The 14,605-nt window shown below is 42.7% G+C and overlaps 1 protein-coding gene and 1 long non-coding RNA gene across 5 annotated transcripts in view; both read left to right on the top strand.

Moving 5' to 3' along the window:
- The window catches only part of LOC132689185 (uncharacterized), a 100,051-nt gene extending 93,052 nt beyond the window's left edge, over nucleotides 1-6,999 (top strand). Inside the window, exons 4-5 of one of the 2 annotated variants that reach the window (XR_013552771.2) lie at nucleotides 5,750-5,880; nucleotides 6,051-6,999. This is a non-coding gene — a long non-coding RNA (uncharacterized LOC132689185). Of the gene's footprint in view, nucleotides 1-5,749; nucleotides 6,027-6,050 lie in introns of those variants that run through there. The other variant, XR_013552770.2, reaches the window with a different exon arrangement.
- Nucleotides 7,000-8,660: 1,661 nt separating this feature from the next.
- The window catches only part of LOC132689750 (phospholipid-transporting ATPase ABCA3-like), a 175,298-nt gene continuing 169,353 nt past the window's right edge, over nucleotides 8,661-14,605 (top strand). For all 3 annotated transcript variants that reach the window (XM_078440518.2, XM_078440517.2, XM_078440516.2), the window contains exon 1: nucleotides 8,661-8,793. The gene's annotated coding sequence lies outside the window, so the exon portion shown is untranslated. The remainder of the gene's footprint in view (nucleotides 8,794-14,605) is intronic.

The raw sequence follows: 14,605 nt of genomic DNA, 5'->3' as shown, positions 1-14,605 counted from the left end.
TTAGTATTAATTACCTCCATAAAGGCCCTTTGTCCAAATACAATCACATTTGGGGTTTGGACTTCAGCATATGAATTTGGGAGGATACAGTTCAGTCTATAAGATCTTTTAAGGTTTTTTCCTTGCACTAATAATGTAACTCTTGTCTCTTTCTGTAAGAGCCAGGATATGGAATTGAGATTCAAATAAAAATCAGTAAGCTTTTCTCTCCTTTCAAGAGTAGCATGCTTCTACAAGCTAAATTCAATAAACATCTCTCTGACTATATGGTACAATACCAGAGAAAGCAACTATTTTTTTCTACCCTTTATTTCTCTTTCCTAAATATAAAGCATGGACCTAGCAAGACTTAATAATTCTGGTTTTTCACCTTAGTTTCCACCCCACTATGCTGTACAAAATATCACAGAAGTTTCCACTGTGTGTCAGGCTGGGAAGTTAGAATGTTATCTTCTAAGCAATGGAAAATAGCATGATGGATTATGCAATAAGAATGAAGATCAGAAAATAGAAAGAAATGGATAGTAGATTACATCTTGGAAACATATATGTGGGAAATAGAATTACTTCAGTGGTGTTCATAGTCCATTAAGAAGTTCAGTTTTCACTTATGCATTCATTTGGTAAATATTTCTGAGTAGTACTTGCATCAGAGGTCTATTTGATGTCCCTAAATCACCACAAAGAAAAGCTGCTACCAGAAAACCTTACTGTGTGCTGTCCTAGAAACTTGCTCTACTTGAAGGAGGAACACTAAACACTGACACAAGACCTATCCCCAAGGATGTGGACACAAGAACTTTAATGGGAATATGAGTTTGAGGCACTTTCTTGTTTGAGGCACTTGTAAGGTGGTTGTTGCCCTGTTGTTCCTCACATTATTTTGAACAAAAAGCTATTCAAATATGATATAATCCAAAAGAAACTGACATGGAACCCTTATATAAATATTGACTTTTAAAAAGATGGAATAAATATTACAAGCAAAGGCAGCTGGAATATCCACTTTTTTAAAAAATTTTTAAACATTTATTCATTTTTGAGAGACAGAGACAGATTGTGAGTGGGGGAGGGGCAGAGAGAGAGGGAGACACAAGATCCAAAGCAGGCTCCAGGCTCTGAGCTGTCAGCACAGAGCCAAACTTGGGGATCGAACTCACAAACCATGAGATCATGACCTGAGCCAAAGTCAGACGCTCAACCAACTGAGCCACCAGGCACCACTGGAATATTCACGTCTATAATGGGCTTACCAGAGGAATGAGAAATATTTAGAGTAAATGGTTCCATGAAAGAAAATACTAAATCACATTAGGAAGGGCTAAGAAATTAGATGACTAGACAACAAAGAGATATGGAAAGACAACTGACAGCTTTTTTTTTTAAGTAAACATTTCAGGGGTGCCTGAGTGCCTCAGTTGGTTAAGTGTCCAACTTCAGCTCAGGTCATGTTCTCATGGTTCACAGGTTCAAGCCCCACAACAGGCTCTGTGCTGACAGCTCAGAGCCTGGAGTCTGCTTCGGAGTCTGTGTCTCCCTCTCTGTCTGCCCTTCCCCTGCTCATGCTCTCTCTCTCTCTCTCGAAAATAAATAAAACATTTTTAAAAAGTAAACATTTCAGAAATAATTAGGTATCAGGAACAAATAGTGTAGGAAGTTCAAGGGAAATGGGGATTGGAATGGAGAAAAAGAGGAAAACACCAAACAAAAATATAAACAAGCACTTGAGAGACATTCAGAAAGAAGGAAGGGAATGTTAATACAGCACAATCATAAAAGTAGTCCACAAAGAAAAAATGTCACAGAATAGAATAAATACTAAAAATTTTCAGGAAAATTTCCTAAACTAAAACAAAACCTAATTGAAAAGGCAATGAGACACCCCCCAAAAAACTTACCTCAAATCATTAATGCCAATGAATTCTCACTTGGGTGCCACCTTCCAAGGATCACTGAGGAATCTATGGGGCTTTTACCATTGTGGATCACATAGGAACAGAGAAGGTAGGTGGTGCTTAAAGCAAGCAGCATCCAGATCTTGGCAGACCACATTCCTACTTGTACTGGCATTGGAGCAGAGATTCCACCCTGTGGCTGTGGCTGTGCCTGTCTGCAGAGCTGAGCTGGTACTACGTCTGGCCTGGGAGCAGGAGGGTACTTCTGCCTGATTTGGGTCCCCAGCCAAAAAGCTGTGCCAGATATGGAGCCCATTCTACAGCTCTGCTAGCCAGAGAAGTAAATGCAAAGTCCTGACCAACTGCTAAGCATAGCCTCCAGTCTTGCCCAACTAGGAAGCCAGGAAGCCATGGAGCCTACCCTACAACTATACTTTCATCGGTGCCTAATCAGAGATTCCAGCCAGTAGCTCTGCCCAGCTGCAGAGCTGAACCAGTGGCCCTATCTGACCAGTGAACTCAGTGGGCCGTCTGCCTTATTTGGATCCCAACAATGAAGCACAGCCAGTAGCTTACTAGATTATAAAGACCAGCCTTCAGTCTTGCCCAACTTTGGGAAACAGTCATGCCCCTGCATAATTTTAGAGCACAGTCTAGGCCTTATCTGACTGTTAGGCCCTGCTTGTGGCTCCACCAGAACACAGAGATCAGATGGTAGCATCAACCTGTTAGAGAGCACAGCCTGAGGCCTCCCCTAGACAAGAGCAATGGGGCTTAGTCCCTGGCCCTGAACAATTGTGGAGTCCAAACAGTGGCACCACCCTTCTAGGGGTACAGAACCCAGTTAATGGCACTGCTAGACCGTGGAGCACAGCCAGTAGTCCTGCCCAATCAGGGAGCCTACCCAGTAGCCCTGCTTGAACACAGAGCTCAATGGGCAGGCCAATCAAGCGATGGAACACAGACAGCCACTGCCCTTCCCCTCACCTTAGAGCACAAGTGTTCGACCCAACCAAACCAAGACCCTGATAACAAGCACTCTCTGCCCTTGGAAGCTACCACGTAAAAACAGTCTAGTACCTTAAGTTGATGGATGAAGATCTGTCCCTGATAAAGTAAACCTGTAAAGTCTAGGAGACTATTCATTCAAATGTGCAGGTACAAACACAAGGACCACAGAGAATCAGGTAAACATGATGCCACCAAAAGAAACTAATAAATCTTCAACAATCGACCCTAAAGAGAGATCTGTGAAATATCTGACAAAGAATTTAGAATAATCCTTTTAAAGAGGCTTAGTGAACAACAAAAACACACAGAAAGACAGGTAAGCAAAATCAGTTGCATGAACAAAATGAAAAATACAGAAATTGACACCATCAAACAAATCCTAGAGCTGAAAAATACAATGACTGAACTGGAGAATTCAATAGAGAGCTTCAGCAACAGACTCAACCAAGCAGAAGAAACAATCAGTAAAATAAGAGGTATGTCATTTGAAATTACCGTCAGAGATGCAAAAAAGAATGATAAAAAATGGGGAAAAAAAAGCCTACAGGACTTAGGGGACACTGTAACAGAAACAATTATAGGCATTATGGGAATTCCAGAAGAGAAGAGAACAAGAAATAGAAAGTCTATTTAAAAAAATAATGTCAGAAAACATTTCAAACTTGGGGAGGGATATTGATGTACATATTCCTGGGGCCCAAGGGACCCCAAATAGTTGAATTAGAAAAACGTTAACTGAGAAACACATTTTAATACATTTCTCAAATGTCAAAAACAAAAGATAATTTTGAAAACGCAAGAGAAAAGTGATTGTCATACAAGGGAATCCCCTATAAGATTCCTTAAAAGAAGCTTTGCAGACTAAGAGAAAGTGAGATTATATATTCAAAATATTGGAAAAAAAATATCTGTCAACCAAGAATAATACACCTGGCAGAGCTGTCCTCTAGAAAGGAAGGCCAGAAAAGATTTAAACTTTATTAAACTATCCAACCAAAAGAGATTGGCAGAATGGATAAAAAACATGGACCCATAATTTTTATACATTTGGAGTCCCAGATGGAGAACTCCCGGACTCTTTGGGCTCAGAGGAACTAATTTTTTCCTCTCCATTCCTTAAAACAAAATTTAAACCTACCTAAGGCCCCACACTGAACTCAGTTCAGTTTTAGTTGGATCCAGTCCAACCCTGGACCCAGTTTGGTTGAAGACAGAGAACTAATAATGTTTAAGTCAGAACTTGTTCAACTCCAGACTCAGTCTGGTAAAAGAAAAGGTCAAATGAAGTCAGAGAGCTCGTGACACAATACTGAGGAGCTCAGATATCCAATAGGAACATACACAGACTTTCAGGCACAGTGTGAAAGTAAATGAGTGCAAAGGGCTCAGTGAGTACCTATGCCTGTTTGATCTTTGCTCCCAGGGCCACTGGGGGGCTCTTTTGGATCCAGTTCTATCACCAGAACTATTAAAAGATAAACTGGTGCATATTACAATTTTCAAGAGTTCATTAGAACATATATCAATTCTAATTGGGCAGCTCCAAACTAAAGGTCATGAGGAGGATTCCACAAACAGGAGCTAAGGGAGAGGTTTATACAGAAAAAAACCTGTGGATAATCAAGGAAATATTTGATTAAGCAGTTGCCTTATTTGAGAAAAACTAGCTGGTTATTTGTGGCTATCTTTTCTTGAGTTTCATTTTCTTAGATTTGAGTGCATTTACTCTGGCTTGGGTTTTGATTTACTTATGTAGCCTACCAAGGAATTAGACCCACCTCAGTCTCATGACTTCTTTAATTACTTTAACATATATTTTAAAAACAATTTTAACCCCGATGAATTTAATTAGTAATAGTTTGCAAATATGCAGTGCTAAGAATAAACACATCTATTTGTTCTTAATTTGAAATGGATGCCCCCTGACCTTCCCTCTCATTCCACCAGTGGGTTCTTATTCACCTGTAAAAGAAATAACACGTGGCCTGACTTTGGGGATTTGTATGTGTGATTTCCTATTTCATGTGAGAATAGAAATCCTTGTCCTGCTGCACTCCCCAGCAAACATAGTGTACATGCATACGTACTCATACAACCAGAATGAAAATCCTTTCAGTTCATATTCTCAAAACTTGGTTTGTAGTAACAAAAATTTCAGAAGGTTCAGGTTTTACATTGTACATATGAAGTAATAATTTTTTGGTGACTGAAGCCTGCTGAAATAATTAACCGTGTTACGTATACTAAAAGGTTGGCCTTTGGATTATGTCCCTCTTTTATTTGAGACCTCTATTGTGTATAATCAAGTTGGTGTAGCAATATTTTAGAACTTGAAAATTAAATCTGTAAGATTATTTATCTTTCTTTTCCTAGGTAGGGAATTAAAACACGAACATCAAGGGCTCCTTAACTACTACATTCCCAGCAAGAACAATGCCTGGGCAAAGGCGAATGTTGAAACCATGCTCTTCTAATATTACATGTTAAGAAAGTCCTAATGATGGGAAATATTTGGGACTCTCATGTGGAATGGGAGCCTGATATTATAGAATTAGCAGAGACCTTAGGTTGCTTTTCAGTGGTTCCTAGAGTTTAATTGCTTCAGATTTCTACCTTTAAATCCCATTTTTTGTCCCTGTCAAAAAAATGGGGACAGGGAACTGCTTCCTCACAGATTATCAATGATTTATTCTGTCACTTTCTCATCTCCCCTTTCTGTGCTTTTTGTCTTCCAACAATAACTTGGTAGGAGTTGGAAGAAATGATAGAGAGGCTCATCTGGGTTGGGCACTGGAGGGGATGGCTGCAATGTTAACTGTACTTTTTTGTTGTTGTTGATAAAGATGTTTGATGTTTTGGGGAAAGCTAAAGTGAAATTCGATTTAGAAGACTACCCCATCACTCAGATAACGCTGGAACAAGTCTTCCTGACCTTTGCTAACTCAGAGAACATTGGAGTTGATTGAAAAAAAAGGTACAATGAGATTCACTTCTAACTAGTGACATTTACTATGTCTTCTGTAGTACTCTTTACTAAGCCTGGATACATAGAGGGGCATATCTGTATGTGTACATCTTAGTGTATATATATTTATGTAATAAAGATTCCCCCTAAGGAGACTATTTGTCACTTTTTTTTTGTAGGTTTACATGGCCTATACAAATCTAAAGACATTTGGTAAAACTCCTGTTTTCTATGCTAGAAACATGAAGGAGCAGCATTTTTCAGGGTGAGAACAAGGACTTATTCCTGAGTATTTTGAATGTCTGAACAGAAACATCCAATAATATCATTATTATGTGCCACATGGGACAACATGAAGAGCAAAAGCTTTATGTTTTAGCAGCTGAATTAAACATAAGAGGATCATAAAGCCTGGGTCAAAAAATCATCGTTCCCATAGATACACACACACACCAGTTTTATAACAAAAAGTAATTAAAATCAGTATCAAAGTTTATGGTGATAAGTTGGATTATTTTTCAAAATTCAAACCAAGATTCTACATTTGTCTACATTTGTAAGAGAATCTTTGCATCAAGAACATTTAGAGTCCAAGAAAGGAAGCAAAAACATTCTTTAAAAATAGTGTGTTTATTTTCCTACCCTTGCCCAACTCTCTGATTAAGAAGGAACAAAGGACAAATAAGGTATAGAGGAAACAGAGTTCTGATTCTTGTTTGGGCACATGGAGTCCCCCTTAAACAGAGACAGAGGGAGAGAGGGAGAGAGAGAGAAAGCTAATCAGTTCTCTAGATTCTTGGGCAGATGAGCAGAAGGGAGGATGATTCTCCTGAAATTACAAGATGGAAAAAGTCACTGAAGCTGTTCTATTTTGGGGTTGTTTGGGGATAAAGGTTTTTATATCCTCATTTGGATACTGTGAGTAATAAAGTGATATCCAGAAACTATTCTGTTTTATTGTTTTTAGCTGTAAAATAACTTTCTGTGGTTTCCAACCAATACCACCCATAGATCTCTGACATGTGATTTCAGTTATTGCAAAAGTTGTTTCCCAGGCTGGCCATCTTTAAAAAGGGAGAGGAACCTCACTTGATTAAGCTCTTAGTTGCATCTCATCTCCCATTAGTCTTTATTAATGATCTCTTTAAAAAATTCCTTTAGTCAGGTAGTCTTTTTCACTGACTCTGCCTATTTCTCAACCCACCTTTAATCTTCCAGCAATAAACAAACAAAAAATTGTGTCACTTCCTCTACTAAGCACTTTACATGTATTACATCATTTAATACTACTACAAAACTCTGCTGCTATTATCCTCATTGTACATGGAGCCTCAGAGGGGTTAAGGGATTTACCCAGGGTCACCCAGCAAGCAAGCAGGAACACCTGTCAGTGTCCCTATTAGGAGCCAGGAAACCACACAGCAATTTGAACAGGGAAAGTTAAAAGAATTAATAACTATAATAGGGCGATAGCTGTAAGGAGGTACAAAGAACTCTCAAGAATAGACTGTGGCTGAAGAAAATACCCAAATACCATGGAAGAGGACCCTTCCCCAAGGCTGAGATTCAGGTCTTGGAGAAAGTGCACTTGGGGCTTACTTGATGGTGAAGAAGTTGCTTGGCCCTAGGTCAAGGCTGTTCCACACCGGCTGAGCAAGCAGAAAACACCCCATAGTTACAGGCTGCCTAGGCTAGCCAGCAAGGAACTGTGGCTGGATCTAGCAAGCAGGAAACTCTTCTCTGTGGTTGTTGGCAGGCTGGTGCTAGGCAGGGGCACCTGCCGGAGTCACTGAGAATCCACGGTTAATGGGGGTTGGGGGAGGTACAGGGTGAATGCCCAGAAATGTCCTCCACACCTGCTGCTGGCAGCAAGGGGAGACCAACAATCAAGAGAAAACACTGAACCTGGAGCAGCAGCCTTTGGTCCTGTAGCGTCCCGCCAGCACCCTCTCCTGACCAAGCTTAACCTGACAGTTCAAGAACCCAATTCCATTTGCTGCCTGGAGGCCAGAACCCGATCCCTGGCGGGGTAGGGAAGAGATTTGCCTCTGGCAGAATTCAGAACCTGCCTGGCAACGCTTAAGCTACACCGAAGGTGGGTATTGGGGTGGGGTCCGCCAAGAGAAGCGACCACTGACGAATCTGTGGAGCAGGAGAGAGGTCGGGACGTGGGGCCCCCTGAGTGGCTGGCGGGTCGGGGAAGCGCGTGGAGAGGACGCCGTGGGAGTCACAACGCGCTGAGCGCCCACGTGTCGAGGCGCAGGCGGCGCTCGCTGGGGAGCTGGACTCGAGGACCGCGCGCCTTACGCCAGAGTCGCCCCACGTCGGGGGCTGCGAGTGGCCCCGCAGCAGGCTTGCGGGCCCCCGAGCGGGGGGACCTCTGCAAGTTCTCTGCTGCCGCCCACAGACCCTAGAGGGCGGCCACTGAATCTCTCCCAACTTCCTGCCACGAGCTACCGGCCCGCTGAGGTGACCATGACACTTGAGGAAGAGGGGAGCCCGCGAGAGCTGGAGGGTGGTGGGGTGGTCCAGCGGGGTCTAGAGGCAGAGAGCCTGGGGGCAAGCGCACGGGCCCCGAGGTAGGGCCCTGAGGGTCTGGGGGCCTCGGGCAGTGCTGGGTGGGGCCCCACGCTCTAAGGGGTCCCGGGAGGAGGGTCCAGTGCGCGCAGGGGGCAGGGAGGCGCGTGCGCGCCAGGTGGCGAAGCGGGATGGCGCCGGGGCTGCAGGGAGGAGGGGGCAGGCTAGGGAGTGGGGGCGTGCGCGCATGCGCGAGGAAGGGACCTTGGCCGCTGACCTGCTCGCGGGGCCCGCAGGCAGCTGGGCGGTTGGCGAAGGCGTTGGGAGGAGGCGCCGCGCCCGGTGACCCGCGTCCCTCAGCGGCGGAGGCGAGGGTGTAGTAGTGGCGGTTTCGAGGCCCGAGCGGTGAGTATGGGACCACCCCGCCCTGGTGGTGTCTTCTCCCCAGATTCCCCCGGGGAGGCGGAGGGTGGGCCTCCTGGACTTCCCCGGAGGCCCACCCCCTGGCCGCACTGTTGAGTGCAGAGCTGGAAAGTGCGAACCCCCCAACACCCCCAAAAGCCCCAATACACTAAAACCGTCCACAACCCTTTCTGCCCCCTCCAAAGCCCGTTGTATGTAACATATATAATATTCCCCCTACCTCGCTGTCTAATGTCGCTCGCCGCTCACCGCCACACCCAGCGTTGACCCTCCATCCTGTAGTTTTGCATGTCCCTCACTGGACCTCACTCCCTTCCTTTTCCTCTCCAAGTGCCCCTGCTCTGGGGAATGCATCCCGGACTTCCCAGGGAGGAGAAAGTGCCAAAACAAGCACATGAAGTAGGAGACACTTCTCTGGACCCCAAGACACACAGAGAAGCTAATGGGAACACATTAAACAAACAGAATTTTATTTTGGTTGCCTTCAGATTTGAAAGCCAGGGGTCCGGAGGCACATGTTTTGGGTCTAGGGCTGGGTGTCCAGAATTGACTTGCTGTGTGACTGTCCCAGTCAGCTGGGGCTGCTGTAATGGAATACCTACCGTGGGCTGGGCCACCCAAATGTATGTCTCACAGTTCTGGAGGCTGGGAAGTCTCAGCTCAGAGCTCCGTGAGATTCAGTGTGTGGTGAGAGCCTGATTTCTGATGCATAGACAGGCATCTTGTCACTGTGTCCTTCACATGGTGGAGGAAGCAGGGGAGCTCTCTGGGGCCCTGTCTTATAATATGGGCACTAATCCCATTCATCGGGGCTCCATCCTCATGGCCTAATCACGTGCCCAATGTCCCTCATCCTGATACCATCACATCCGGGTTTGGATTTCCACATAAGAATCTGGGGAGGAGGGGAGGACCCAGACAGTCAGATTATAGCAATGACCCAAGGTAAACTTTGACTTCACAAGGCTTGGGTTTCCTTGTCTGAAAGAACCTGGATATTACGCGTACCCATCTCTCAGGGTGACTAGACTATTTCAACGGACAGAACACAGTAAGTGTTCAATAAATAGAGAGAAGGGGTATGGAAGTTAAGTGCTGCAGGAAGCTCACGTTGTCTTAGTTTTCTTCTGTCAAAGCAAAAATTGCACTGGACGAAGTAAAACAGGCAAGGAAGACTTTATGCAAGGCTACCGGAGCAGGGAAGAGAGGCCAGAACTCAGTCTGAGCTCAGCTCTGCTGAAACAAAGGGTGGGAAGGTGTTTGTGGACTGAGGTGAGACAGTGGGAAAGTTGGAAAAGTTGGAGGGAAGGTTGACCAGGAGAACACCTTGAGTAGCTTCCTGAGTTTGCCCATGTGGTTCTCTGATGAGGCCATCTGTGTCTGCTGATTGGTGCCTGTTGGAAGCTAGCTCCCCCCCTCGCACAGAGACTGGGAATAGGGGTGTTATCTTCCTTGAGGATTACGTGTCAAAGGATGACTCCCAGGTCCTTCAGAAAGGCAGTTTGGGGTTGTAAAACAGGAAAGAGGCTTGTAAAAAAGGGTTATCTGTATTTTAAACAGAGAAAGGATGTATAATTACAAGTTTTCTAAAGCACATGTTCAAAGAAAAGGGTGGTTAGGACCTAGAGCCAGAAGAGCCTTTCTAAACGTTGGTCCAGCTCAGAGTAAACAGGCAGGCCATCTTGGTCACCTCATTGGATGCAAAGTAGGCAGAAGATTTAAAAGGAAGGAAACCTCTGGGTTTTTAATTAATTAACTACTTAGATCTTTTTTTTTTTCTTTGGTAACCGGATATTTTTACCTCTTTTTCTTTTTTTTAATATGAAATTTATGTCAAATTGGTTTCCATAGAACACCCAGTGCTCATCCCAAAAGGTGCCCTCCTCAATACCATCACCCACCACCCCCCCACCCCACATCAACCCTCAGTTTGTTCTCACTTTTTAAGAGTCTCTTATGCTTTGGCTCTCTCCCACTCTAACCTCTTTTTTTTCCTTCCCCTCCCCCATGATCTTCTGTTCAGTTTCTCAGGATCCACATAAGAGTGAAAACATATGGTATCTGTCTTTCTCTGTATGGCTTATTTCACTTAGCATCACACTCTCCAGTTCCATCCACGTTGCTACAAAGGACCATATTTCGTTCTTTCTCATTGCCATGTAGTACTCCATTGTGTATATAAACCACAATTTCTTTATCCATTCATCAGTTGATGGACATTTAGGCTCTTTCCATAATTTGGCTATTGTTGAGAGTGCTGCTGTAAACATTGGGGTACAAGTGCCCCTATGCATCAGTACTCCTGTATCCCTTGGGTAAATTCCTAGCGGTGCTACTGCTGGGTCATAGGGTAGGTCTATTTTTAATTTTCTGAGGAACCCCCACACTGTTTTCCAGAGTGGCTGCACCAGTTTGCATTCCCACCAAGAGTGCAAGAGGATTCCCGTTTCTCCACATCCTCGCCAGCATCTATAATCTCCTGATTTGTTCATTTTGGCCACTCTGACTGGCGTGAGGTGATATCTGAGTGTGGTTTTGATTTGTATTTCCCTGATGAGGAGCGACGTTGAGCATCTTTTCATGTGCCTGTTGGCCATCCGGATGTCTTCTTTAGAGAAGTGTCTATTCATGTTTTCTGCCCATTTCTTCACTGGGTTATTTGTTTTTTGGGTGTGGAGTTTGGTGAGCTCTTTATAGATTTTGGATACTAGCCCTTTGTCCGATATGTCATTTGCAAATATCTTTTCCCATTCCGTTGGTGGCCTTTTAGTTTTGTTGGTTGTTTTCTTTGCTGTGCAGAAGCTTTTTATCTTCATGAGGTACCACTGGTTCATTTTTGCTTTTAATTGCCTTGCCTTTGGGGATGTGTCAAGTAATAAATCGCTACGGCTGAGGTCAGAGAGGTCGTTTCCTGCTTTCTCCTCTAGGGTTTTGATGGTTTCCTGTCTCACATCAGGTCCTTTATCCATTTTGAGTTTATTTTTGTGAATGGTGTAAGAAAGTGGTCTAGTTTCAACCTTCTGCATGTTGCTGTCCAGTTCTCCCAGCACCATTTGTTAAAGAGACTGTCTTTTTTCCATTGGATATTCTTTCCTGCTTTGTCAAAGATGAGTTGGCCATACGTTTGTGGGTCTAGTTCTGTGGTTTCTATTCTATTCCATTGGTCTATGTGTCTGTTTTTGTGCCAATACCATGCTGTCTTGATGATTACAGCTTTGTAGTAGAGGCTAAAGTCTGGGATTGTGATGCCTCCTGCTTTGGTCTTCTTCTTCAAAATTACTTTGGCTATTCGGGGCCTTTTGTGGTTCCATATGAATTTTAGGATGGCTTGTTCTAGTTTCGAGAAGAATGCTGGTGCAATTTTGATTGGGATTGCATTGAATGTGTAGATAGCTTTGGGTAGTATTGACATTTTGACAATATTTATTCTTCCAATTCATGAGCACGGAATGTTTTTCCATTTCTTTATATCTTCTTCAATTTCCTTCCTAAGCTTTCTATAGTTTTCAGCATACAGATTTTGTACATTTTGGTTAGATTTATCCCTAGGTATTTTATGCTTCTTGGTGCAATTGTGAATGGGATCAGTTTCTTTATTTGTCTTTCTGTTGCTTCATTATTAGTGTATAAGAATGCAGCTGATTTCTGTATATTGATATTGTATCCTGCGACTTTGCTAAGTTCATGTATCAGTTGTAGCGGACTTTTGGTGGAGTCTATCGGATTTTCCATGTGTAATATCATGTCATCTGGAAAAAGTGAAAGGTTGACTTCATCTTTGCCAATTTTGATGCCTTTGATTTCCTTTTGTTGTCTGATTGCTGATGCTAGCACGTCCAACACTATGTTAAACAACAGTGGTGAGAGTGGACATCCCTGTCGTGTTCCTGATCTCAGGGAAAAAGCTCTCAGTTTTCCCCATTGAGGATGATATTAGCTGTAGGCTTTTCATAAATGGCTTTTATGATCTTTAAGTATGTTCCTTCTGTCCCAACTTTCTCGAGAATTTTTATTAAGAAAGGATGCTGAATTTTGTCAAATGCTTTTTCTGCATCGATTGACAGGATCATGTGGTTCTTATCTTTTCTTTTATTAATGTGATGTATCACGCTGATTGATTTGCGAATGTTGAACCAGCCCTGCATCCCAGGGATGAATCACACTTGATCATGGTGAATAATTCTTTTATAAGCTGTTGAATTCGATTTGCTAGTATCTTATTGAGAATTTTTGCATCCATATTCATCAGGGATATTGGCCTGTAGTTCTCTTTTTTTACTGGGTCTCTGTCTGGTTTAGGAATCAAAGTAATACTGGCTTCATAGAATGAGTCTGGAAGTTTTCCTTCCCTTTCTGTTTTTTTGGAATAGCTTGAGAAGGATAGGTATTATCTCTGCTTTCAACGTCTGGTAGAACTCTCCTGGGAAGCCATCTGTTCCTGGGCTCTTATTTGTTGGGAGATTTTTGATAACTGATTCAATTTCTTCGCTGGATATGGGTCTGTTCAAGCTTTCTATTTCCTCCTGATTGAGTTTTGGAAGTGTGTGGGTGTTTAGGAATTTGTCCATTTCTTCCAGGTTGTCCAATTTGTTGGCATATAATTATTCCTAGTATTTCCTGATAATTGCTTGTATCTCTGAGGGATTGGTTGTACTAATTCCATTTTCATTCCTGATTTTATCTATTTGGGTCATCTCCCTTTGCTTTTTGAGAAGCCTGGCTAGAGGTTTATCAATTTTGTTTATTTTTTCAAAAAACCAACTCTTGGTTTTGTTGATCTGCTCTACAGTTTTTTAAATTCTATATTGTTTATTTCTGCTCTGATCTTTATTATTTCTTTTCTTCTGCTGGGTTTAGGCTGCCTTTGCTGTTCTGCTTCTATTTCCTTTAGGTGTGCTGTTAGATTTTGTATTTGGGATTTTTCTTGTTTCTTGAGATAGGCCTGGATTGCAATGTACTTTCCTCTCAGGACTGCCTTTGCTGCATCCCAAAGCATTTGGATTGTTGTATTTTCATTTTCATTTGTTTCCATATATTTTTTAATTTCTTCTCTAATTGCCTGGTTGACCATTGGTTCTTTAGCAGGGTGTTCTTTAACCTCCATGCTTTTGGAGGTTTTCCAGACTTTTTCCTGTGGTTGACTTCAAGTTTCACAGCATTGTAGTCCTAAAGTATGCATGGTATGATCTCAATTCTTGTATACTTATGAAGGGCTGTTTTGTGACCCAGTATGTGATCTATCTTGGAGAATGTCCATGTACACTTGAGAAGAAAGTATATTCTGTTGCTTTGGGATGCAGACTTCTAAATATATCTGTCAAGTCCATCTGGTCCAATGTTTCATTCAGGGCCCTTGTTTCTTTATTGATCCTGTGACTAGATGATCTATCCATTGTTGTAAGTGAGGTATTAAATTCCCTGAAATTACCACATTCTTATCAATAAGGTTGCTTGTGTTTGTGATTAATTGCTTTATGTATTTGGGGGCTCCCGTATTCGGCACATAGACTTTTATAATTGTTAGCTCTTCCTGATGGATAGACCCTGTAATTATTATATAATGCCCTTCTTCATCTCTTGTTACAGCCTTTAATTTAAAGTCAAGTTTGTCTGACATAAGTATGGCTACTCCAGCTTTCTTTTGACTTCCAGTAGCATGGTAAATAGTTCTCCATCCCCTCATTTTCAATCTGAAGGTGTCCTCGGGTCTAAAATGAGTCTCTTGTAGACAGCAAATAGATGGGTCTTGTTCTTTTATCCATTCTGATATCCCATGTCTTTTGGTTGGAGCATT

The sequence above is a fragment of the Panthera onca genome, chromosome E3, assembly GCF_046562875.1.
Source record: "Panthera onca isolate mPanOnc1 chromosome E3, mPanOnc1 haplotype 2, whole genome shotgun sequence".
NCBI classification, from domain to species: domain Eukaryota; kingdom Metazoa; phylum Chordata; class Mammalia; order Carnivora; family Felidae; genus Panthera; species Panthera onca.
The sequence above is the reverse complement of the archived record's forward strand: the minus strand, read 5'-3'. Positions and strand labels throughout refer to the sequence as shown.